The sequence below is a fragment of the Ambystoma mexicanum genome, chromosome 12 (assembly GCF_040938575.1).
Source record: "Ambystoma mexicanum isolate Mex_15411 chromosome 12, UKY_AmexF1_1, whole genome shotgun sequence".
In the NCBI taxonomy this organism is placed as follows: Eukaryota; Metazoa; Chordata; class Amphibia; order Caudata; family Ambystomatidae; genus Ambystoma; species Ambystoma mexicanum.
In genome coordinates, this window is record NC_090936.1 from 1,183,163,896 (window position 1) to 1,183,190,098 (window position 26,203).

Here is a 26,203-nt window from a genome sequence, read left to right on the forward strand (position 1 = left end):
TCCTATGCGAGGGACACCCCCACAACCCCCATAATCTCTCCTGCCCTCCTCCCCCCACTACTTACCCTGTATTCTACGGGCGACACCACCGGCCCGCTCTCTGTCCGTTCTCCTTCCTCACCACCGTCCTTCCCCCAATCATGCTCACACATACATACACACACATACAACACACACACAACTACCCCCAGTCCCCCTCCCTACCTTCCAAATCCGCGTTTCTGGCTGATTTGTTCGCGGCCAGGAAACCAGATGTATCACGTTGCACAGTGACCGACTTCCAGTGACATCGCCGTGAACAAATCGGGCGTAATGGGCTGTTATACAGTTTTACTCATTAGCATGACCCCATTGAAATATAACAAGACCTCTAAACTGCAGCTGCTACAAATCGTTCTTTCTAACCTAACATATCAGAGTTCATGTTTTACAAAGAACATTGGGCTTCATTACAAGTTTGGCGGTAATCTGGCGGTAAATCTACAAAATAATTGCCAAACTCGTTTACCATTATTGACAGTCCCGTGGCCTTACCACAGAATTACAAGAGGTGGTATGAGGGTGTAAACCCCATTTTTGGAGTGCATACGACTCTGAGTATTTTTACCAGATTATCAGGAGTGGGAAATTCCATGCGGTAAATCCACAGAGTTTTGGGGGGGAAGTGGAGCACTTATTTCCAGCAAAATGCTGGAGATTCAGTCTCCACTTTACCTCCAAATGTATAGTATGGCAGTGCGGTAATGCATTGGTAAAGGGGCGGTAACAGAATTACTACACTGTACTGTTGTTTTTACTGCACCGCTGTACTCGTAATGAGGGCCATTGAGTATATTAAAAAGAATGTTTATATTGTCAGCATACACACCTTGTACAATTGCATAGCCGAGGTGTACTCATAAGAGGTCCTTTGGGCGGTGGGCGGTGAATGGCCATTGCTTTGTTTAGTGCCGCACATAACACACACACACACACAATCTTTCCCCGCTGGGGTGCAGTACAAGGCTTCGCCCTAGAACATCTGCACTTTTACATCAGAAAGGCCCTTTGTGGCAGTGCAAAGGTCAATCTCAAAGGTCTGTTGCACCCATGTGGGATTTGCAGGCCTTGGCCAGGTCCAATAGCTTTAGCCCCCTTCCTCTGATTCTCTTGGGGTGTGAAGATATTGAAGACTTTGATGAAAGAGCTTATTTCCTTTACATTTTAGCAAACGTGACAAAGTTGCCAACATGACGCATTCCAATCCGTAGGTGTTCATCCAGTTCTGGGTTTTTCTTTGCATTCTGGGACTTGTAGTTCTAGTTTTATAATGGGAAAAGTGGAACTACAAATCCCAGAATGCAAAGAAAAAACAGGACTGGGTAAGCACCTACAGATTGGAATGGGTCATGTTGGCAAGTATGACGTGATGTGCATTTATGGGATGAGAAGTGAGAAGCATGAGCTAAATACAACCATAATTCATTGGCGCGGGTGGCCGGGGACGATGAGGCGGGGAGATTTTCACAAGTTGTCCCATGTCGGGGCACTAGTAGCTCGCGTGGTCCTGTTTGGGTCGTTAGCATTCTGTGGCTTGACATTTCCTTTTCCCATTAAACATGCAACACTACAAGTCCCAGAATGCAATGAAAAGAATAGAGGAGCTCCTGATGATATACAGGTGGAATAGCAATTGGCGTGCAGCCTGAGGCAGAGTAAGGGGCACGGTGAGGAGAGAGGACAGCAGGGCCGACGGGAGCCACCGCGTAAAAGTGGGGGAGGCACAGAAACAGGGTAATGCTTCGTTGCCACAGCTCTTACTGTTCCAGGTTTGTGTGGGGGAGAAGCTTGCCCCCCTGAAATCAGCTCTGTGCGTGTCAAGGAATTTTGTACTGATGTGAGGGAGAGTGTGGGGAGAGCGGGCAGCCAGTGAGCAAGTGGGCAAGGGTGTGAACAGAGTATAACGGCGGTGGGAGTGGTGTGGAAGAAAGGAATAAAAAGCAGGGGAGAGTGAGAGAGAAAGGGGAAGTCCCAGTCCCCAAAGGGGGCGCTAGAGGAACAGTCCGCATAGCGGGCCGCCCCTCTGGCTGTCCCTCCCCAGTGCAGGTAACTCCCACCTTTCCTCCTCCTGGAGGAAGGGGTGTCCCCAGGGCTTGCACATCCGGTGCGCGCCTGGGGACGGGATATAAGGCGGGGGAACTGGTAGCTCAACCTCTTTCCAGTCCCCCCGCCTCGTTAGTATAGTGGTCAGTATCCCCGCCTAGAAAAAAAACGGCAGGTTTTGGGGCACTGATAGCGCCAGTACTGATTTACAAAGGCAACTAAGTGAAATCATGTTATGGCCAAAGGAGACTGAAAGTCAATAGAAGGATTGACATTGACCTTGGAGATAAGTTAGGAGACCAGCATAAATGTGTACATAAATCCACTTGAATGAGTAGTTCACCAACTTTACCATACATGTCAAGAGAGACGCTTTTATTTTTCAGCCCACAAAGTGGGCCCAGGAGGGTCAGAGCCCCCCCGCCTCTTGTTCGGGAAGGTTCTCAACGAGAAGCGATTTTTGAACACTCCCCCCAAAACATCTCTTGGTTAACATAGGGATTTGATCTGGCGACACCAACCAGCCGGGACTTGTCTGTTAACTGCCCGGGAAGGAAGGGGGTACCCACACAGGCTCTGGGAAAGGGATCGACTCAGCGGTCATGCACCAGAGAAGTGGAACATGTGCCAACCGCAGGATAGCTGGGCACTTTCAGTTGACAGCAACTATCTCCATTAGTCAGCTAAGTGAAATTACTTTACGGCCAAAGGAGACAGCAGTTCTATAGACTGGTGGACATGGAAGTTGAGGATACATTTAGAAGGGAAACGTAAGGTGTGAGTAAACCCACTTGTGCTTCTGAAACGGTTACAAAATGAGTAGTGTAATAATAGAAAGTGGCCAGCGCCCAGTGTGTTTGTGGTGCATTGGGGTGGTAACAATCTCTCCACTCTGGGGATGGGCAGACTATGGGCCCAGATTCAATTAGGCCTGCGCGCACTGGTGCTAGAATCACCTGGTTACTGACATCATCTGGTCAGAGGTGGTGCCCAGATTGCAAGGGCACGGTGCAACGTCTCACATGGGCATGGGAAAGTCCAGGCGCAGGCTCAACAGGGAGATTGTATAAAATTATATTAATCATGGGCTCTACGCGTTTCGAGAGTGAACCTCTCTTCTTCAGGAGCAATACATCATATTTTTCACAGAATAATTTCAATGAGAATGCTTTAAACAAAAAAATTTGAAGTTTCTTTTGACAAAGGAATTTTTGACAAAAATATTTTAGCAATTCAATGGCTGCCTATTTTACATTTAATATAGACATGATTGCATTTTTCAACTAAATTGTCTTGTGTGTCTTCAAAAAGATCATTTGACTGTGGGGTAATGGAAACATCATCTCGTGGCACAAATCTCTGAGAATCTGTGGATAATATTAATAAATAATATTAGTATTGTGTAACTCAGTGGGAGTTCTACTGTTAGTCAGGTAAGATGGTGTAAGTACCTGTATGATGATGAAGCATGTAACAAGGGAATTCAGATATCCAGACGCTTGGTCGTGCAAAATCTTGTCCTATAAAGGTAGATAAATTCGATATATATGTTTCTCTTGTTTACTAAGTGTTAAGCTCAACATATTATCACCATTTATGCGAGTCGACTGTTCTATACAATCACCTATTCGCGAGTGTGCTTTATCTGGTACAGTCAACGTTCTTCTCGTGTCTGTATCTGTTCTTTCATTGGATTTAACATCACGTTGTCCAAGTTTCGAAAATCACTTATCTTTTTGTATTCGATTTTCTAAAGAATGACAATATGTGTCAGTCAGTGACCATTTCTAGATGTTATTCGCTATCTTGTTAATGTTGTATAAACGAAGCTTACTTCTGCTCCTGCGTGCACTAGCCGTTTGTATTTCTTTCCAATTCCCGTCAGTGAAAAGCAATTCATTCGCGCATGGTTCCTAAAGTAGTCATGTGATGTTGATCACATGTCTACACGGATTTTGGGAATGGTAGTTTCTCTATATGAAATGTTGCGCGGTAGTCTCCTTAGTAGTTCCTAAAGTAGTCATGTGATGTTAATCACATGGTTACACAGGGTTATGGGAATCGTAGATTCTCTGTGTGACCAAGTCATAGATTTAAATTGCTAAATTTTATTCCACTCGAAACAATTCACTAATGAGTGTCCTGTTAAATGGTCAAGTGATATTATTCATTTAACTACACAAAATTTTCACCATAATTCCTTATGCTGCTTTATTGCTTAATTAAAATGAGTCACGTGATCTGAATCGCGTTACTACACAGAATTCTGGGAAACGTAGTGCCTCTGATTGTGAGGGCAAATTCGTTACATTTAAATGCTCTTTCCATGATCCCATAGTCAAAACAGCATAATTCAAGTTGTCCTAATATAATTCTCGCTGGGATCTTCGTATATATATCCACATTTCAACAGTTTTGAACAGTTCTTAGTATGTAGTGGTCTATACATATTGATATTTACATATTGTCATTTATTTACAAAAACACATTCAAAGAGTACTCTTCATTCATGCCTCTAGGTTCTAGGGCATCCAACCTATGTATCCAAAACATCTCTCTGCGAGACAATATTTGTTGTAGGTTACCCCCTCTCGCTTGTCGTGTAACGGTCTCTAGGACCACAAATCTCAATTGTGAAATTGTGTGATGGTGATCTCGAAAATGTCTTGTGACTGGTGATTTTATATTGCCAGTTCTAATGTTTGACCTATGTTCAGATATGCAATCTTTCACTCGCCTCAATGTTTGACCAACATAATACTTGCCACAGGGGCAAAGTAATCCATATACCACACATTTGTTTTCACAAGTTGCATAGTGTTGTAGACTAATTTTTTGGCCTGTGTAGGGATGTCTAATTGTTTGACCTTTCTGGACATTGTTGCATTGGCTGCAGTTTAAACAGGGAAATGTCCCTTTCTTGGATTTTGTTAATAGCCTTTGTTGTGTTGTAGTCGTTCTCTCCGCTTTGACTAGTGAATCCCGCAGGTTCCTCCCTCTATTATAAGCCATTAGCGGTGGGTTTGGGAACAAAGTACTGAGTTGTGGGTCTAACCTGGTGATTTTCCAATTTTTGTTTAACACTCTCTTGATCTGTGCACTGCTTGTAGAGTACTGTGATAAATATATCAATGGAGGGTTATCTTTATCATGTTTTTTCTTTTGAGTTAAGAGTTCAGGCCTATTTAGTGTGCGACATCTTTCTTTGGCTTCTGTCAATATTGGTTGTGGAAAACCTCTCTCTTCATACCGTGTCAGTTGCTCTTTTGCAGCTTCTTCGTATCCTGCTTCGTTAGAGACAATGCGTTTCATACTTTGCGATTGACTCAAAGGTCAACCATTCTTTTCAGATGTTCCGGATGATGACTTGTAAAAAATAAGGTATTGTTAAAATCCGTGGGTTTTCTGTAAGTTTTTGTTTGCAATTTACCATTTTCTGGATAGATTTTTGTGTCCAAAAAATGTACCGATGGTGTTCCAATCTCAAGAGTGAACTTGATGCGGTTGTTGCGAATATTCAAATACTCCAAAAATTCTGCCAATTGTTATTTCGTGCCTTTCCATATTGCAAAGACATCATCTAAGTAACGTTGCCACATCATCTTTGCAATAGAACTCCCACTGAGTTACACAATACTAATATTATTTATTAATATTTTCCACAGATTCTCAGAGATTTGTGCCACAAGATGATGTTTCCATTACCCCACAGTCAAATGATCTTTTTGAAAACACACAAGACAATTTAGTTGAAAAATGCAATCATGTCTATATTAAATGTAAAATAGGCAGCCATTGAATTGCTAAAATATTTTTGTCAAAAATTCCTTTGTCAAAAGAAACTTCAAATTTCTTTGTTTAAAGCATTCTCGCTGAAATTATTCTGTGAAAAATATGATGTATTGCTCCTGAAGAAGAGAGGTCCACTCTCGAAACGCGTAGAGCTCATGATTAATATAATTTGATACTATTGAATGGATTGAACTCATATTTTGATTCTTGATTAAAAACATTCTCAATGGTATGTATCCTTGAGTGTTTTTGAAAACAATTGTCACAACAAAAATTGGTTACCTATAGACAAAACTGATTTGAATTACTTAAGCTATTTAAATATTGTTTGGAATTTTGATTTCCAATACCAATTGGTGTGCAGGGGACGGGAGTTCCTATTTGACAATAGGAACTTTGTTTGTTTCAATGATATATGTGACTTTCTGATACCAGAGTCCGTTTTTTTTTCCCCGGCACCCTTTAAGATTGATAAGTTGTGTGAGCATATTTTTGGCTCTGATTATTTTGTAAAATTAACAAAATTACCTCTTACCCAAAGGCGTGCAGTCTCTCTCGCATATGTTCTTCAACAGGGAGATTGTGAAATTTGCAACGGCTCAGGGCCTGGGATTTGTCAGGCACGCCTGTCTACATTTGCCCCCTTCCCATTTTGTGGCAGCGGGGTGCATTTATTTGATCAACGGAATGTCCTGTTCTTCAGAGCCATTCTGCATGCCCTCTTGAAAGCCGGTTGCAGATAGAGCAAGGGTAAGGCTTAAGATAGTGTTGTGTGGGGGCATTGGGGGCAGCGGGGAGGCCACTCCAAAGCATGGCAGAGTTTGGGGCAGTCCTAGCTAGGGAAGAGTGTGACGTATCGGTTTCAACTGTGGGCGGTTTCCCGATGGCCGCACTCGGGCCAAATTTGGACGACGGGCACTACCCTTAGGGACAGTTGAAATTCCTTACCAACAAGTTTCAGTGGCCCGAGGAAGAAGTACTGCGTGCAGTACAATCTGGAGCGTATGTCCGGTGCCTTGCTAAATCCGTGTGCTGCAAGGGGACACCGGAACATTCAGAACTTTGACGTTACCCTGCTTATGGGCATGCAGTACAATCTTGAGCGTATGTCCAGTGCCTTGCTAAAGCCGTGTGCGGCAAAGGGACACCGGAACATTCAGTACGTTGACATTGCCCTGCTTATGGGCTACCTTAGAAGTCTATGGTCGTGAACCATAATGTTGTTTAGGGTTGGGACTGCCCCCGTATTGTGTTATTGCTCCAATAAATGTGACTGTTTTGTTTGCAAATGTATAACAAGTGTCTGTGTTTATTAGTAGGGGATCAAGGGGTATGATCCATGGTCTGACCCCACCCACCTGAAAGGGGGAGGCTGGCCAATGGGGGATGGCACCGCTAAGAGCGAGCGACCTAGGGGGGACATTGAAGTGGCTGTGTGTGCAACAGTGAAGCAAGATCTGTATAGTGCAGAATGAGAGGGAGCTATTTATGTTATTACTTATATAAGGCGCTATACATCCTGAGGCCTCATAGCGCCTACACCAATTCAAAACAAGGATAAGGACTAAAGAAGGAAGGTGACCAACCAAATTAAGGGGCAATGAAGGCAGGATTGTTTGTGTGGAGTGTTTGGAGGGGGTGCACATTTCGGAAATGGGGGGTTGTATGGGTCTTTAAAGGGTGGGGGCGTGTATAGGGCATAAGGTAATAATGATGTGGGAGGTGTATTGCAGGGAGATGAGTGAGGAGGCATGTGTATTGAACGCATGGGAGAAAAGCAAGGGGGCAACGAAGGGGAGATGTGTATATGATAGCAATGGGGTTGGAGTACATAATGGAGACTGTGAGTGGCTGCGGGGGTCCTTGTGTGGTAATATTTGTATGGGAACCTAGCTGGCGAGCAACGAGGCACAGAATAATCAGCTGGAGGGTTTCAAGAGATGCCTGGGGGTATGATATGATAGGTTATTTATAACGCTGTTAATACCTAGAGGTTTCTAAGCGCAGACCTGAGGATCGAATCTGTGGTGCTCCGTGGTCTTGCTTCCAAGGCGAGCACGTTGCCCCTGAGCTATCCTCCCGAGAAACCTCCCGTGGCAGAGGATTCTGGATGGGTAAGTGGAGCTGGGGCAGCTTCCAACAGAAGCGGAGAAGGAGGGTTGAGTTGAGTGATCAGCAATGGCTGAGAGGTTCTTTGGGGAGTAGTGGGTCTACAGGTCCTTCGTGAAGTGTCAGATGGAAGGGGACAGTCTTATCTGCATTGGTCGCTTGTATGGCAGGTAAAGGCCTGTGTTCTAGTTTGGTTTCCTCATGTTGTCCTTTGGTTCCTGCCTGGCCATGTTGTGGCTTCTATTGGTGCTCTGGTCTCCGGAGATGGTGAGCTTCAAGGCCCGGTAGAGTGGCTTTAGGGTGCAGCTGTTTTGCAGGTGATGCCGCCTTGAACAGGATGCGTGCTTGAAGTGGCAGCCACTGCAGCTACTTGATAATGGGGGGGGGTGTAGTCTAATTCTCTTAGTCCTCTGATGAGGAGTGCTTAAGGGTGCTGAACAGCCTTCAGAGGGGCCAGGGCCGCTTCTGGGATTCCTGCAAGTAAGGAATTGCCAGCGTCCAGGTGGAAAATGACCAGGGCTTGGATGTCTGTTCCGAAACTCGGAAGCCAGGATAAACAGAGGAACACAAGCTGGTACAATTCTGTTTGGGTCTTCTTGGCAATGCATGTTTGGATGAGAGGTCACAGTCGACGGTAAAAGGGAGAGATGTTGCACTGGGCAAGAGTTGAGGTGTCACCCCAACAAGCTTCATTTCCATCAGCCAATGCCTGGTGGGGTTTACTAGGAACATTGTAATTGTAATGCGTTATTTAACACCCAGAGGTTTCTAAGCACAGACCCGCGGAACAAACTTCTGTTGCTCCGCATCCTCTTGCTTCCAAGACGAGCGTGTTGCCCCTGAGCTATCCTCCCGAGACATGAGTCAGACTTTGTCAGCTTGAACTCTAGGTAGGTGCTTGTTGCCCTGACGTTGATGAGGAATAGAGAGTGCTTGAGTCGATTTGCGTCGTGCGATTGGTCTTCCGGTAAAGCCACACGTCATTGTGTATATTGAGTTTGGTGCTGAAGAGGAGTTCCCGCAGACGTTCCATGTAGAGGCTGAAGATGAGAGGGGCAGAATGGGGTGTTGCGGAGCTCCAAAGATCACTGGGTGATGCTGGGATCTATTGGGATCCACCTGGATCACTTGGTGTCTGATGAAGAGAGAGGTCTGTATGGGCATTTAGCTCAACGCACGGCTATTATTCTGAAGGGTGATCCAATTGAAAAGCAATGAGATGAGCACTTTTCTGGTGGGAGGGTGAACCCTTTGAGGCAGCAGGCGGTATGCTCAACATTGGAAGAGTGGAAAAGAGTCCAAGGAAGGTGAGTTGACAGACATTAGATATGGCATGAGAAACCAGGATTGAATCGAGGAGGCCTCTAGAGCTGTGTCAGTTGGAACTTTCCCTTGGTTCACAGGTAAATAACATGTGTAGGAGGGGAAAAGTAGAGTATGTGGACATGTTATGATCCTATGTGTAGGAGGGGAAGAGTAGAGTAAGTGGACATGTTATGATCATAAAACTGGGTTCATGCATGCTTATGAAACTGGGGCCTAGTTCACAATTCTGATAATGTTGATGAATCGTTGCTACATCTGGGTTGTCTGATCTTGGTGTGCACTTAGGTCACGATCTGTGCTCTAAACATATGGCTTTTGTGTCATCATGTATGGCAATTTCTTTTGCAAAATGCACCAATGTTGACTTTTTTTCCCCAAAGATTCTCTTATAGACACCCTTCAGCGGGACGTGTCACGCGCTCACTTGCCACCATGATTGATGGCTCTTCGCCATATGAGGAATGATTTGTTGGCATTTTTCAGGTCCCACCGGAACACCATGAATCATTTTCAATGCGGCCCTGTGAATCACCCAGGCTTGACATTCACACATGCCACACATGCCACAGACACCTGGGAAGATCTTGCCAACACCCTGACGACCTAGAGCAGCCATTTTGTAAAATATCAGTGTGCGAACAAAATATATGGTGTGACAAGGCCACCTACCCACACGGACGCCCTGCAGCGGCCATTTTGTAATATATTGTAGTGCTAAGCAAGATATATATTGATTGGCAGGGCCACCATCTGACAACCCATAGCGGCAATTTTGGAATATATCAGTGTGCTTAATTGGAAAATGAGTATGTAATTATGTACCATCAAATTATTGAACTCATTATTTAACCATTTTTCATATACGTTGGTCTATAATTGTATGTGTACATTTTATGAATTGTCAGAGTGTTTTGTACTGTAGAAAAAATAGAGTCTAAGGTTTAAATTGCAAACCAAATATGCACTTTAAATACATTAAATCAAAATAAATAAAATATGTTAGTGTGGCAAACAAATTGGAATGTACGCATGCAAATAATGTTGCAGCTTTGGGGATCGATTCATGGAATTAATGTGTGCCAAAAATTCCCGCGCAGAGGTGCCAAAACGAGCGGATCTCAGTAAAAGTGCGAAAATCACAGTGCAAGTGCGAAAATCGCAGGGAAACCAGCGCACATCGATTCATGGAAGTCCGTGCGCGAGAAAAACATTGGATGTGCGCTGAAAATGTGCGCCGCGCACGCCGGCGCACAAGTCATCCAACAGCGTGCGCCACGGCCACTGCGAAATCGCACATAGCGCGGCGCACATCACAAAAGTAGGTGGAACACGGGGCGTAACACTCGGAATGGGGAACAACGCGTGAAAATATGGACGTCACGGCGGAAGTACAGGAGGCAAGTGCGCGGAACGCCCACACGCTCGCCTACAACACGTATTCATGGAATCGAATAGGGCAAACCAGCGCACGGTCAAAGACGGGCACAGGGCCAAACAAGTACGCCACAAGAAAGCAGGCGGTAGCGTCCCTGCGCATGAAAAAAATGTGCGTCAAAATGTGCGATAACAAAAAGCACCCATATACAGCCATGATGAATGGTCCATACAGTGGCCCTCTAGGACAAATGAGGTGCAAAGGGGCACCGACAAACACGGACACCCGCTGTGTGAAAAATAGCGTGTGCGTGTGTCCCTGGGTGCGCGGGAAGTTCCACACGCGACTGGCCTGGGTACGTGTGTTTCGGGGTGCGCGGGAAGTTCCACACGCGATTGGCCTGGGTACGTGTACTTCGGGATGCGCGGGAAGTACCACACGCGATTGGCCTGGGTACGTGTGCTTCGGGATGCGCGGGAAGTACCACACGTGATTGGCCTGGGTATGTGTACTTCGGGTGCGCGGGAAGTACCACACGCGATTGGCCTGAGTACGTGTACTTCGGGTGCGCGGGAAGTTCCACACGTGATTGGCCTGGGTACGTGTATTCCGAGGTGCGCGGGAAGATTCACACATGATTTCAGCAGGGTACGTGTATTTCGGTGGTGCCGGGGAATGCTACACGTGATTTGGGCGTGTGGGTCCTCCCAGGTGTTCCCACTACACCCTCCACGGCCCCTGCAGGCAGCCCACACCACAGGGGACTACTCTGCACCCCTGCTCATGTCCCACAGGCAACCCATCCACCATGGCCATGACCCCCAGCCAACCCACATGTCACCTTGCACTACTGATCACAAACACATGTCTCCCAGCACCCCCACCCCCCCAGCAGTGCAGGGACAGCCTCCACCAGGCCCCCATCCATGTCTCCCACCACCCCCACCCCCCAGCAGTGCAGGGGCAGCCTCCACCAGGCCCCCACTCATGTCTCCCACCACCCCCACCCCCCAGCCACCAGGGGCAGCCTCCACCAGGCCCCCACTCATGTCTCCCACCAGCCCCACCCCCCAGCAGTGCAGGGGCAGCTTCCACCAGGCCTCCACCAGGCCCCCACTCATGTCTCCCACCACCCCCACCCCCCAGCAGTGCAGGGGCAGCCTCCACCAGGCCCCTACCCATGTCTCCCACCACCCCCACCCCCAGCCACCAGGGGCAGCCTCCACCAGGCCCCCACTCATGTCTCCCACCACCCCACCCCCCAGCAGTACAGGGGCAGCCTCCACCAGGCCCCCACCCATGTCTCCCACCACCCCAACCCCCCAGCAGTGCAGGGGCAGCCTCCAGCAGGCCCCCACTCATGTCTCCCACCACCCCACCCCCCAGCAGTGCAGGGGCAGCCTCCACCAGGCCCCCACTCATGTCTCCCACCACCCCCACCCACCAGCCACCAGGGGCACCCTCCACCAGGCCCCCATCCATGTCTCCCACCACCCCCACCCCCCAGCCACCAGGGGCAGCCTCCACCAGGACCCCACTCATGTCTACCACCACCCCCACCCCCCAGCAGTGCAGGGGCAGCCTCCACCAGGCCCCCACTCATGTCCCCCTGCACCCCCACCCCCCAGCCACCAGGGGCAGCCTCCACCAGGCCCCCACTCATGTCTCCCTGCACCCCCACCCCCAGCCACCAGGGGCAGCCTCCACCAGGCCCCCACTCATGTCTCCCACCACCCCACCCCCCAGCAGTGCAGGGGCAGCCTCCACCAGGCCCCCACCCATGTCTCCCACCACCCTCACCCCCCAGCCACCAGGGGCAGTCTCCACCAGGCCCCCACTCATGTCTCCCACCACCCCCACCCCCCAGCAGTGCAGGGGCAGCCTCCACCAGGCCCCCACCCATGTCTCCCAGCGCCCCCACCCCCCAGCAGTGCAGGGGCAGCCTCCACCAGGCCCCCACCCATGTCTCCCACCACCCCCATCCCCCAGCAGTGCAGGGGCAGCCTCCACCAGGCCCCCACTCATGTCTCCCACCACCCCCACCCCCCAGCCACCAGGGGCAGCCTCCACCAGGCCCCCACTCATGTCTCCCACCACCCCCAGCCCCCAGCAGTGCAGGGGCAGCCTCCACCAGGCCCCCACCCATGTCCCCCTGCACCCCCACCCCCCAGCCACCAGGGGCAGCCTCCACCAGGCCCCCACTCATGTCTCCCTGCACCCCCACCCCCAGCCACCAGGGGCAGCCTCCACCAGGCCCCCACTCATGTCCCCTTGCACCCCCACCCCACAGCCACCGGGGGCAGCCTCCACCAGGCACCCACTCATGTCTCCCTGAACCTTCACCCCCCAGCCACCAGGGGCAGCCTCCACCAGGCCCCCACTCATGTCCCCCTGCACCCCCACCCCCCAGCCACCAGGGGCAGCCTCCACCAGGCCCCCACTCATGTCTCCCACCACCCCCACCCCCCAGCCACCAGGGCCAGCCTCCACCAGGCCCCCACTCATGTCTACCACCACCCCACCCCCCAGCAGTGCAGGGGCAGCCTCCACCAGGCCCCCATCCATGTCTCCCACCACCCCCACCCCCCAGCCACCAGGGGCAGCCTCCACCAGGACCCCACTCATGTCTACCACCACCCCCACCCCCCAGCAGTGCAGGGGCAGCCTCCACCAGGCCCCCACTCATGTCCCCCTGCACCCCCACCCCCCAGCCACCAGGGGCAGCCTCCACCAGGCCCCCACTCATGTCTCCCTGCACCCCCACCCCCAGCCACCAGGGGCAGCCTCCACCAGGCCCCCACTCATGTCTCCCACCACCCCACCCCCCAGCAGTGCAGGGGCAGCCTCCACCAGGCCCCCACCCATGTCTCCCACCACCCTCACCCCCCAGCCACCAGGGGCAGCCTCCACCAGGCCCCCACTCATGTCTCCCACCACCCCCACCCCCCAGCAGTGCAGGGGCAGCCTCCACCAGGCCCCCACCCATGTCTCCCAGCGCCCCCACCCCCCAGCAGTGCAGGGGCAGCCTCCACCAGGCCCCCACCCATGTCTCCCACCACCCCCATCCCCCAGCAGTGCAGGGGCAGCCTCCACCAGGCCCCCACTCATGTCTCCCACCACCCCCACCCCCCAGCCACCAGGGGCAGCCTCCACCAGGCCCCCACTCATGTCTCCCACCACCCCCAGCCCCCAGCAGTGCAGGGGCAGCCTCCACCAGGCCCCCACCCATGTCTCCCACCACCCCCACCCCCGGCCACCAGGAGCAGCCTCCACCAGGCCCCCACTCATGTCTCCCACCACCCCCACCCCCCAGCAGTGCAGGGGCAGCCTCCACCAGGCCCCCACCCATGTCTCCCACCACCCCCACCCCCAGCAGTGCAGGGGCAGCCTCCACCAGGCCCCCACTCATGTCCCCTTGCACCCCCACCCCACAGCCACCAGGGGCAGCCTCCACCAGGCACCCACTCATGTCCCCCTGCACCCCCACCCCCCAGCCACCAGGGGCAGCCTCCACCAGGCCCCCACTCATGTCTCCCACCACCCTCACCCCCCAGCAGTGTAGGGGCAGCCTCCACCAGGCCCCCACTCATGTCCCCCTGCACCCCCACCCCCCAGCCACCAGGGGCAGCCTCCACCAGGCCCCCACTCATGTCTCCCACCACCCCCACCCCCCAGCAGTGCAGGGGCAGCCTCCACCAGACCCCCACTCATGTCTCCCACCACCCCCACCCCCCAGCCACCAGGGGCAGACTCCACCAGGCACCCACTCATGTCCCCCTGCACCCCCACCCCCCAGCCACCAGGGGCAGCCTCCACCAGGCCCCCACTCATGTCTCCCACCACCCTCACCCCCCAGCAGTGTAGGGGCAGCCTCCACCAGGCCCCCACTCATGTCCCCCTGCACCCCCACCCCCCAGCCACCAGGGGCAGCCTCCACCAGGCCCCCACTCATGTCTCCCACCACCCCCACCCCCCAGCAGTGCAGGGGCAGCCTCCACCAGGCCCCCACTCATGTCTCCCACCACCCCCACCCCCCAGCAGTGCAGGGGCAGCCTCCACCAGGCCCCCACCCATGTCTCCCACCATCCCCACCCCCCAGCAGTGCAGGGGTAGCCTCCACCAGGCCCCCACTCATGTCTCCCACCACCCCCACACCCCAGCAGTGCAGGGGCAGCCTCCACCAGGCTCCCACTCATGTCTCCCACCACCCCCACGCCCCAGCCACCAGGGGCACCCTCCACCAGGCCCCCACTCATGTCTACCACCACCCCACCCCCCAGCAGTGCAGGGGCAGCCTCCACCAGGCCCCCACTCATGTCTCCCACCCCCCAGCCACCAGGGGCACCCTCCACGAGGCCCCCACTCGTGTCTCCCACCACCCCCACCCCCCAGCCACCTGGGGCAGCCTCCACCAGGCCCCCACTCATGTCCCCCTGCACCCCCACCCCCCAGCCACCAGGGGCAGCCTCCACCAGGCCCCCACTCATGTCTCCCTGCACCCCCACCCCCCAGCCACCAGGGGCAGCCTCCACCAGGCCCCAACTCATGTCTCCCACCACCCCACCCCACAGCAGTGCAGGGGCAGCCTCCACCAGGCCCCCACCCATGTCTCCCACCACCCTCACCCCCCAGCCACCAGGGGCAGCCTCCACCAGGCCCCCACTCATGTCTCCCACCACCCCCACCCGCCAGCAGTGCAGGGGCAGCCTCCACCAGGCCCCCACCCATGTCTCCCAGCACCCCCACCCCCCAACAGTGCAGGGGCAGCCTCCACCAGGCCCCCACCCATGTCTCCCACCACCCCCATCCCCCAGCAGTGCAGGGGCAGCCTCCACCAGGCCCCCACTCATGTCTCCCACCACCCCCACCCCCCAGCCACCAGGGGCAGCCTCCACCAGGCCCCCACTCATGTCTCCCACCACCCCCAGCCCCCAGCAGTGCAGGGGCAGCCTCCACCAGGCCCCCACCCATGTCTCCCACCACCCCCACCCCCCGGCCACCAGGGGCAGCCTCCACCAGGCCCCCACTCATGTCTCCCACCACCCCCACCCCCCAGCAGTGCAGGGGCAGCCTCCACCAGGCCCCCACCCATGTCTCCCACCACCCCCACCCCCAGCAGTGCAGGGGCAGCCTCCACCAGGCCCCCACTCATGTCCCCTTGCACCCCCACCCCACAGCCACCAGGGGCAGCCTCCACCAGGCACCCACTCATGTCTCCCTGAACCCCCACCCCCCAGCCACCAGGGGCAGCCTCCACCAGGCCCCCACTCATGTCCCCCTGCACCCCCACCCCCCAGCCACCAGGGGCAGCCTCCACCAGGCCCCCACTCATGTCTCCCACCACCCTCACCCCCCAGCAGTGTAGGGGCAGCCTCCACCAGGCCCCCACTCATGTCCCCCTGCACCCTCACCCCCCAGCCACCAGGGGCAGCCTCCACCAGGCCCCCACTCATGTCTCCCACCACCCCCACCCCCCAGCCACCAGGGGCAGCCTCCACCAGGCCCCCACTCATGTCTCCCACCACCCCCACCCCCCAGCAGTGCAGGGGCAGCCTCCACCAGACCCCCACTCATGTCTCCCACCACCCCCACCCCCCAGCCACCAGGGGCAGACTCCACCAGGCCCCCACTCATGTCTCCCACCACCCCCACCCCCAGCAGTGCAGGGGCAGCCTCCACCAGGCCCCCACTCATGTCTCCCACCACCCCCACCCCCCAGCAGTGCAGGGGCAGCCTCCACCAGGCCCCCACCCATGTCTCCCACCATCCCCACCCCCCAGCAGTGCAGGGGTAGCCTCCACCAGGCCCCACTCATGTCTCCCACCACCACCACACCCCAGCAGTGCAGGGGCAGCCTCCACCAGGCCCCCACTCATGTCTCCCACCACCCCCATGCCCCAGCCACCAGGGGCACCCTCCACCAGGCCCCCACTCATGTCTCCCACCACCCCCAGCCACCAGGGGCATCCTCCACCAGGCCCCCACTCATGTCTACCACCACCCCACCCCCCAGCAGAGCAGGGGCAGCCTCCACCAGGCCCCCACTCATGTCTCCCACCACCCCCACCCCCCAGCCACCAGGGGCACCCTCCACGAGGCCCCCACTCATGTCTCCCACCACCCCCACCCCCCAGCCACCTGGGGCCGCCTCCACCAGGCCCCCACTCATGTCCCCCTGCACCCCCACCCCCCAGCCACCAGGGGCAGCCTCCACCAGGCCCCCGCTCATGTCTCCCACCACCCCAACCCCGCAGCAGTGCAGGGGCAGCCTCCACCAGGCCCCCACCCATGTCTCCCACCACCCCCACCCCCCAGCAGTGCAGGGGCAGCCTCCACCAGGCCCCCAGTCATGTCTTCCACCACCCCCACCCCCCAGGAGTGCAGCGGCAGCCTCCACCAGGCCCCCACTCATGTCTCCCACCACCCCCACCCCCCAGCCACCAGGGGCACCCTCCACCAGGCCCCCACTCATGTCTCCCACCCCCCCACCTGCAAGCCACCAGGGGCACCCTCCACCAGGCCCCCACTCATGTGTCCCACCACCCCCACCCCCCAGCAGTGCAGGGGCAGCCTCCACCAGGCCCCCACTCATGTCCTCCTGCACCCCCACCCCCCAGCCACCAGGGGCAGCCTCCACCAGGCCCCCACTCATGTCTCCCACCACCCCCACCCCCCAGCAGTGCAGGGGCAGCCTCCACCAGGCACCCACTCATGTCTCCCTGCACCCCCAGCCACCAGGGGCAGCCTCCACCAGGCCTCCACTCATGTCTCCCACCACCCCCACCCCCCAGCAGTGCGATTTGCCTGGGTACGTGTGTTTCGGGGTGCGCGGGAAGTTCCACACGCGATTGCCCTGGGTACGTGTATTTCGGTGTGCGCGTGAACTTCCACACGCGACTGGGCCTGTGAGAGTGGGGTACGTGTATTACAGGGGTGGGCGGGAATATTCACTCGCGAATGGGCCTGGGAGAGCGTGTTATGTGTATTCCTGGGGTGGGCGGGAAGATTCACACGTTCGCCTACTATGCGCCGAAAAATAAATGGTCCAATTCTGAAACACGTACGCCTGCTGGCGTACATCGACCCGCGCAGCATAAAAGTGCGCGCAAACAACAAACAAGCTCAGACGCCAGGATGAATATACCGTTACTAGCAGCAGTGGCCGTGGGTTACCAAAGGAGGAGGAGGAGGATAGTGAGGGCCCGAATTTTCACTCCCAGAACCAGCCTTTTTGGGATGCCTGATGACCATGTGTATGGGAGGTACAGGTTCCCACCACACATAATACTGGACCTGGTCAGTGAGTGGGAGGATGACCTCACATCACCCACCCTGTGCTCCCAAGCACTCAGCCCCCTGGAGAAGGTCCTCAATGTACTGCACTTCCTGGCCACAGGATCATTTCAGCGGACAAGTGCCATAGTGGGTGGGGTGTCACAGGCCACGCAGTCACGCTGCCTACACCAGGTCTTGAACATCATCACTGCACGCCCATTAGTCCGTAGGCACATATACCTGCCCAGGATACCTGCAGAAAGGCAGGCTGCCGCCCTTGATTTCTACGGTGTGGCACAATTCCCCAAAGTGCTAGGTGCCATTGACTGCACCCATGTGCCACTACGTCCCCCCAGGGCATCTGAGCACATCTATAGGAACCGCAAGCACTGGCATTCCATCAACATGCAGGTAGTATGTAATGCCAATTGAATCATCACCTCAGTATATGCCAACTATGCAGGGTCCACCCACGACAGCTTCATTTACCGAATGTCTACCCTAAGCCGGGACCTAGAAGCTGGGCGGCATGGCGATACATGGCTGCTTGGTGAGTATGAATGCCACTGCACATGCATGCATGCCAGATGCAGAGTTATGTCACTACCCCACTAATGATACCCATCACCTCCTCACCAGGGGACAGTGCCTACCCTCTGAGCACCCACATGATGACGCCAATTCGGAACCCCATCACGCCTCCAGAGGTAAGATACAACACAGCCCATATTGCAACCCGGGGCATAGTGGAGCGCACATTCGGAGTGCTCAAGTCACGCTTTCGCTCCCTTGACCGTTCTGGCGGGCAGCTGTTATATGCGCCCCTAGTAGTGTGCAGGATCATAGTGGCAGCATGTGTCCTTCACAATGTTGCAACACGCCGGGGCCTGGCTATGGACATGGTGGTGCCTCCACATCCCCAACCACATGCACGCTCGCTGCGCATGGGAGGGGAGAGGGCACGGGGTGAGGCAGCCCGTACGCAGCTGGTGGCTAATTACTTAACATAGAAATCACACCCCTGTGGAGTGCACACAGCCCTGGCACATACCATCTGATAAGCAATGATGACTCGACCTGACAATTATGTCCAACAAAGGAACAGTAAACTGTCAGAACCATAGCAGCCTGAGATTGTTCATGTGGAAGTGTCACAATGTGTGCATCCCTACCTACACAAACACCACCAATGCAGCGTCATCAAAAGACACACTTCCATGCTGCAGAAAGTAATACCCACTTCCAAAATACTACATGAAAACAGTGCCATGTCACCCAACCCCTCCCCGGCACGGCCACACAACACACCATGGCATGTCATGCAATGTGAGAACAAACAAATTAATCCACACAACATGCCCTAAGTGTCACCAGCTACAGTGTGCCTAATGGAAACAAGGCCACACATGAAATGCTCACAGTAATGCAGGACCTACAACACACATTACCAAATACTTACCAAGAATACCAATCACCTACACAACCTCCAACCTACCTTAAACATGACATAACAGACTTCAAAATGTGCTAGCCTCACTACCTGATGATGCCAGCACTTCAAACACTTCCAAGTATACAGTGTTAGCGCCACAAAAGAGTGTAGGTGCACTGCTTACAACAGGGACTCCAGTTCCAAGGTGGACCGCCTTGTGAAGACATGAGAAATGTACCTGCAAATTTGGAGGATGAGATGGATGCAGAGGCACATATCAATACACCATGCAGTGTACAATACAACAACAATATGCACTATGAATGTATACACAGTATTGACTACAGACTGCCCACACATCGAATGGGAGTCCAATGTCACCATGTACGTCAATTTCACTTGGGCACACCCTTTGTAAGCCCATGGAAATGGGAAGCAGGAGGGGTGTGTGTCACAAAAACCCAAGCATCTGAACCAAAATCATGACAAGCCTGCATGTGCCCAGCCACAATGCAGCGTATGCCCACGGGAGCCACACAAGGCAACACACTGTCCCAAAAAAAAAAAAAAAAAAAATCAAAAATGGCCATTAATGGGCCCAGGGGGGTGGGGGAGGCCACCCAGGAGGTCCGAGGACAGGGTGCACACCAAAACCCACCTGTGTGGATCTTGCGGAAAAAAACACCTCCATGGGCTCATGGCCTACACGGCTACCCTATTGTGGGAGAATAACTGCTGTCGCTTTCCTCACCCTCTGCAGCTGCATCAGGAGGTGGTGGCACTATGGGAGGCAGCCCACGCAGAGCCCTAGTCTGTTCCTCCATGGCTGCAAGCATGCGGGTGTGGTAGGTCTCGTTCTGGAGGATAATTGTGCGGAGGTCCCCATGAAACAACTCACAGGATGCCCGGACCTCCGCCCTAGTTGCCTGCATCTCAGCTGAGAGCGTACGTGTGAGACGCTCCAGCTGCTGTTCTGTCCTTCTGTTTGTTGAAGCCTCAAGCTCAACAAGAGTCGTCCTGAGGTGAAGGAGTTCCACCATCAGGTCTTCCCTGTGGCCCTGGGACTCTATGGAAATGGCTTCCTGCAGAGTCGCCAGTGCCGCCCACCTGTCCCTGTCGGACGCCAACATGTCCTCCCTGTGTGACTGGCAGATGGAGTCTGTTGCCTGCTGTAGTCGCTCCATCAGCCTTTCAGGGGGGACAATGGAAGTGGCCACCCTATCCATGGCCTGAGCTATCATCTCTGATGATGCTGCCTGTTGGGTTGCCATACCGTATATGGATTGCTCCCATGCGGTATTGCCAGGTGGCTGACGGCCACCACGTCGGCGGGCACCACACCTGTCTGGGGCAAGGCGAACTGCGCCTTGCTGTGCCGGCACTGCCTGAGGCTGCAGGACTGCATTCCCCCTCTGATCTTCTGGCCCAGGAACAGGATCAGATGTCGCGGAGTGTGACCCTGCATCCGTAACCACTAAAGGCGTACCTGCCAACATTGACATCCCCATTGAGGATTCTAACCCTGGTGCAGGTGGGTCGGAGAGAACAGAATCCCTCCCAGGAACACTCACCTGCGACGGCACATAGGTCTCATCATCCGAATCGACACCTGAATACAGCTCGGGGGAGGTGCAGCCAGAGACACCCCTTGAGAGCACGACCTGCAGCAGTTGTGGGTTCTCACCCACCACCACACCACGTCCCTCACTGGTGGTCGGTCGGCCCTCAGACCTCTCCTGGGTCTGCAGTATCAAGTGCGTCATCCCCTGCAAAGACATAAAAGAAAACAAATGGAAACAGGCATTAGCACTATGGCACACAATTAGGGCTGAGAGGCTACAGAAACAGTATTTGATTGACACATGTCCCACATGACTAAAACCCTCCCATGCATGCACCGTCACAGCGTGTGAAGGGTAGGAAGATGGCACACATTGATGACACCAAGATGGAAGATGAATACATTTGATGCATGTTGCCTAGCAGTGGCATCACACATTGGCCAGTGATTGGCAGGTCAAACACACATGCCATCACACAGATGGCATGTACCCTAGCCATGAAGTGAAGAGCGAGAGGAGGTCACCAATTGTTCATTCAGTCCAGTTTGCTATTGAAATGGATTATTCCATTTAAATGGTTCAAATGTTTTACCTGGAGCTGCCAGTCCAAAATGGCCCTATAGCACAGGGACATGTCTAAACAAATCATGTGCAGGAAACAAAGCCAGTCCACTGTACCATAGCCATGTCAGACATGTGACAATAGGACTGAGAAATCCAGAGTAAAAGTGGTGGTATGCAAACAATCTGCCTGAATAAACAGAGGTAAATGAGCAACAATGTTGTGGCAAGATGACACTCCAAGGGCAACTGGCGTGGTGTTGGGCTGGATGTCTAATGTTGGCAGAAGGGATGCTGCTATACCCAAATGCCGGTGCGCAGAATGTATAGCAAGAGGCACATGGGTGACCCAAACCACTCAGGCACACACACCCTCCCCTGGCACCCAAACAGAAGCCCTCCCACACACACCATGCACATGGTTGACACACACATGCATGTGAACTCACCGGACAATGCCTCGTAATCTGCCAGTTCTCCCACGCCTTGGATCTGTTCCTCCGTGACATAGGTCCCAGCAACCTGCTCATGTGGAGTGAGTTCCATGTCGTCTGCTGGAGACCCACCTCCAGTCACTAGAGTTGCGGCATGACTTGAGGCCAGCTTATTCTTTGCCCTGCGCTTCAGGTCATTCCAGCACTTGTAGCATTCAGTAGCTGTGCGCCTCACGATTCCAAGGGCACTTATGATGTCCGCAATGGTCTGCCAGTGTGCCTGACGTTGTGCAGGTGTGGTCTTGGATCCTGCAACAATCACCATTTCGCGGTCATGTGCGGACACGTACTCTACAAGTGCATTCAGTTCGGCCTCATTGAAGCTGGGCTTCCTTGACGGGCCTGACTGTGTAGCCGTGTCTGGGGCATCAGCCTCTACTGGATGAGCACTCTTCCTCTTCCGCTTGGAAGGTGGTGGGGATCCTGAGTGTCCTACGCCACTCTGGACACTAGGGGCAGGAGCCCCGGTGGACTCAGTACTAGGAGTGTGGGATTGCACACTCAGCATGGGAGTTGGTGCAGGCATTAGCTCAAGTGTGATGGTGTCAGGGGGAATGTCAGCATGATGGACTTGGACTGACACTGTCCTGGCTGGGTGTGTGAGAGGTGGGGTGGATGGAGCCGCAGCTGCCCCTGCAGCCTCCCCAGCCTGCCTACACGGGACAGCGGATGACCTAGCTGCCCCTGATCCATGTTGCCTGATGACACCAACGTTGACCGGCGCACGTGGCCTAGACCTGCTGACCTGGAAGTCAGCCATGGAGTCACCCTGTGCCAGGTCTGGTTCCACAGTGGGCTGGTCCAACAAGGGCTGAGCATGGATGGTGTCAGCGACGTTAACCTCAACGAGGGGGGGGCATGGGTGTCCCTGACTGCTCCTCCACACATGGGGGGCTAGGGGCACCCTTCAAGTCACGGCCACGTCCCCTACCGATCCACCATGGCCACCACTTGGGGCTCGGCCACCTTTGCCACCCTTTCGGCTTGTTCGCCGCCCAGCCATGGCACTGATGTTATTGTGCGTATGGGAGTCGCTGTGAACTATTGTCCTGGGCAATTGGGGGTCAAAGGGGTTGGGTACCAGATGGTAATTGTACCCTAGTGCTCTAGCAAGGCTGTATGTCACCCCTGGGGAAAGATGACGGGTCACACAACGCACAGGCACCCCAAAAAAGGGAAGTAAGGTGCACGCAACCCCTCCTAGACCACGTGCGTGGAAAAATAAACCTGCACTACGCTGTGCCACCCAGAAACACAAGAATGAACGTATGCGTGTCACACGCAGCCTAGAATGACCTCTGAAGGGGTACGCGACACACGGGGCAAGCACAGATGTTAAATACGTGCGCGACTCACCGTCTGCCATGAACAAAAGTGTGAGAAATATGTGCGTGTGCGCGTTGGCAACACCACCGCCAAAAGAAGAATTGTACGCTGTCTGAGGAGACAGGACAACAGTAGAAGGGAGCGCTGTTTCAGGAAACAGGCCCAGGAAAAAGAGGAAAAGAGAAAAAGCTGTCAGAGGTAACAGGGAGTACGAACTGGAAACGCTGTGAAGTAAATCGCGTGTGAACCGTCAAGAAGTACAGATTTCACCCACTCGCTCTCCACGAAAAGCACGTACAAGGAAATGGCGTTCTACACGTACCTTTTATGCACACGTCACAGATGCGCATACGCCATGAGGCCATTTCCACCAATTACACGCTTTGACACTCGGACGTGTATCTCTTTATTTTTACACGCGCCATTCTCAACGGCCATGCGCGTGATGTCACAGCTGCGCGCATGGGGCCCTTTTGGCCAATGAAATCGCGTTTGCGTGCAGACGCGCCTACGCGCTAAGGGCCTTTCCTCGAATTACACGCAGACGTGCAGGATTTACACGTGCCAAATCACTCCGTATCAAGCTGGCCACGCGTAAGCACACGGAAGACCACTCTCCTGCCCAGAAAGCCGATTTACTGCCCACCAGTGCCCCGAGCACGCTCCCACCTGCAATCTGCTGCTGCCTGACTGCCTGCTGCCCACGTGCCCTGCCATTTGCTGCCTGCACATCAGCCAGGGGTGCTGTTGCTGTGACCACCCCTGCTGGAACCGAAGACTCCCGACTGGGATTCCATCGCTCCACAGCCCAGCCCCAGGACCCAGTTGCCCACCCACTCCTGCCTCTGGGGTTGTCATGTCGGGCACTGCAACATCTGGCACCACTGACAACCCCCGGCCAGAGAGGCAGAGGGGCACCAGCTTCAGTGCCAGGGAAGTTGGTGTCCTGGTGGAGCAAGTCCTGGGGCAGTATGATGCCCTCTTCGGAAGTTCCCGCGCCGACAAGGAAGGACGGACTCAGATCTGGACGGACATCGTGACTGCCATCAACGCGGAGGGGGTGGCAGTCCGCGACTTCCAACATGTCAAGAAGCGCTGGGAGGACTTCAGGTCCAGGACCCTGAACAAGGCCCGGCGCCTCTTGAAGGCAGCGGATGCTAAGGGGCCACTTGTTGGAAGATCAGATGAGGGTCCTGGAACGCATATCCCCAGCGCTCCAAGTCCAGGTCTTTGAGAGGCAGACCCACCTGGAGTCGAGCGGTAAGTGTACATGCATCCTGATTGTAAACTGTGCGTGTGGTGATGTTTCAGTAGTGTGCAGGTTGCACATCTGTTTGTATGGGGTCGAGCATGGGTGGGGGTGTACAGGGCCGTGAGGCTAAAACATGCGAGGGCTGTCATGTGTGAGACATGGATGGTGCTTGTGTGTGTAGGCTTGCATGCCAAATGCAGTTGTGTGGGCACACATGTTTGGATGAATGTGTATGTAAGTAGGCATGTTCGTGATGTCACACATGTATGTTGTCTTCAGCTGCTTGTATCAGCACTGTGTACATGTGCATGTGTGTGTATTTGACAAGGGTGCAACAGTGATGCAACATGGATGCATGTGGCAGCGGGATGTGGAAGCCTGATTGGCAGATGTGACATGGATGCCCATCTGAACACTGCGACACTTGGCAGAGGTGTACACATGCATGCAAGTGTGGTGGTGTGTGTACATGTGTAGTGCACTCCCTGTGTTGCATGTGATGTCTGGCTCACCATTGCCTGCTCATGCTGTTGTATGTGTATGGATGGTGCTGGCAGTTGCAATATGGCTGTGGTATGGCTCATGTGTGCAAGTTGAAATGACATGTGTGTTGGGGATTGTGATGGCATGTCTGAGGTTTGCCAATGCCACTCATGTACAACTGTCATGTGTGTATGTGTCCATTGTACAGTGCCCTGATGCCTGTGTTTTATTTCTCCCTGTCTGCAGCGTCAACTGATGAAGAGGGCGGAGAAGGTGCTGTGGAGCACAGCGGCGGGGGTCCCACCGCCAGCCGGAGACGCAAGGCCCGGCTCCCCTCCCAGGTTGTGATCTTGTCGTGGAGTAAGGAGTCCGGTGCCGCGTCCCAGGCCGCAGCTGCCGGGGGGAGGTCCAAGAGGCGGAGGTCGGAGTTGGACTCCTCAGCAGCAGAAGGGGCAGCTGGGACCCCACAGGGCCCAACGGGGGAAGATGGCACGGAGTCTTCCAGGTTGGTGGGGGGTTTGGTGGAGGAGGAGGCCGTGCAAGCAACAGAGACGGGGTCTGGAGGTGGGGATTCCACTGGTGCTAGTGGTGCAGTGCAGGACCAGGGACAGGAGGCAGCACAGGCCGCCGCGGAGGTGCCTGTGTGCAATCCTGTCCCTGATCCTGTCCCTGCATCATCTTGCACCAGCAGGGATGCCTACGTCCAGACCCGTTTTCAGGGAGGGGATGAGCTCACGACAACTGGCCTTCCTCTGCCTGCGGACGTGGCTTTCCGGGTCCGGGTTGAGCCTGTCCTGACTGGTGTGGCGTTGCGTCAACTTGCCATGCGAGGTGACCTGCAGTCTTTTCATGAGGAGACTGCACGTCATCTCGAATGGCTCATTGACCGCGTCGGCCTACTGGGACAGGTCACCCAGGCCGGATTCCTCCGTTTGATGGGGCTTGCTGCGACCCCCTCCTCAACTGAACCTCCTATGCGCCAGTCGTCCTCCGTGCCATCTTCCCACCCATCAGTCACCTGGGTGCCCTGTGGAGCTGCCTGGCTGGTGGAGGAGGCATCCCTGCCACAGTCGGGAGTCGGACGTCCAGCAGGGGTGGCCACATCAACGACTGCACCCCAGCCAGCGGAGGACG